The sequence below is a fragment of the Mus caroli genome, chromosome 3 (genome assembly GCF_900094665.2).
Source record: "Mus caroli chromosome 3, CAROLI_EIJ_v1.1, whole genome shotgun sequence".
Taxonomy (NCBI): domain Eukaryota; kingdom Metazoa; phylum Chordata; class Mammalia; order Rodentia; family Muridae; genus Mus; species Mus caroli.
Genome location: NC_034572.1, coordinates 110,599,520 through 110,600,776, shown reverse-complemented (window position 1 = coordinate 110,600,776; position 1,257 = coordinate 110,599,520). Strand labels below are relative to the sequence as shown.

The 1,257-nt window shown below is 41.2% G+C and overlaps 1 protein-coding gene across 3 annotated transcripts in view; it reads right to left on the bottom strand.

The window, feature by feature from the left end:
• Nucleotides 1-1,257, bottom strand: part of Frrs1 (ferric chelate reductase 1) — a 44,378-nt gene that overhangs the window by 14,721 nt on the left and 28,400 nt on the right. The gene's annotated exons all lie outside the window — the stretch shown is intronic.

Below are 1,257 nucleotides of genomic sequence, written 5' to 3'. Positions count from 1 at the left end.
AAAAAAAAAAAAAAAAAAAAAAAAGACGCAGCGTGCTTTCACGTTCTCACACCCACACATGGATGCCGCCATTAGTACGTCCATGCATATGCGGTCAGACATGTCCTTCCTTTTCAGATAGGAAAATACATTTTGTTACCTTTTTTTTTTTTCACTTAACCGTGAGCACCATATGAGAGACTGGTTCATAAATAAATACTCTGGTGTTTTTATCTCAACCATGACACATTAAATCTGGTGAACATGTATGATATGCAGCAGCAATATCTGATAGTTTAGCAAAATATATATATTACAATACTGCATATTCACACTCACTAATATATGTAGGACATGTGTAATTTCGGTTATTACTCTTTAGATTGGCTATGAAGACAGCTGCAACTTCAAAGTACATTGGAGCAACAGCACAAATGAATGATCTGATGTTGATCTGAAATCACTGTCTAGAGCCCATTAAGTCAACCAGGCCCTTTAACTACTAATTTCTTTTGTATTCTTTATTGTTTTTACATATGTACATTTACATATGTGTGTGTGTACATACATACAACCTGCTCAGTATGTTACTTGTATGTTCTCAGGGACGACCATTGAATATGGATAACCTTGGTCTGCTCTGCTCTCAGGGCTGAGGCTTCAGTGAGCTTTGCCCCTCCTATGTTAGTATGTTCATTGGTGCCATCCCTGTTCAGGTTAGGTTTAGGCAGGTAGGCTGGTGAGACTTTGTGGGTACAGCTTCTAACATTTCTCAGAGACACGATCTCACGATAAACTCCCTGTTCTTCTGGCTCTTACAGTCTTTCCATTCCCACAGGTAACTGTTCAGCAAAGCAGGTCAAGACACACACATGCACTGGAAGATGTTCACTTAAGTCTTGGGCAGTTGGGGAAGATGGGATATACACGATGTAGTACAGAAAGCTATTGTATCTTTATCAAATATTCCCAACGGGGTAGGATTGTGGTAATGGTAAGAGTACGTCTTGTTCTCAGTACAGATGTGCCAAAATCTTTAGGATGAAATGCTGCTCTACTTATTCTTGTTGAGTTGAGTAGGGAAAACTGTCGCTATATGCCACAGAAGAGAGGTGTCTCTGCAGTTAAGAGCACTAGTTGCTCTTTGGTTGGAACTGGGTTTGAAAGATGGTGTCCCCAAAGAGAGGCCCCTTGGTCTAGCAAACTTTATATGCCCCAGTACAGGGGAAAGCCAGGACCAAGAAGTGGGAGTGAGTGGGTAGGGGAGCAGGGCAGGGG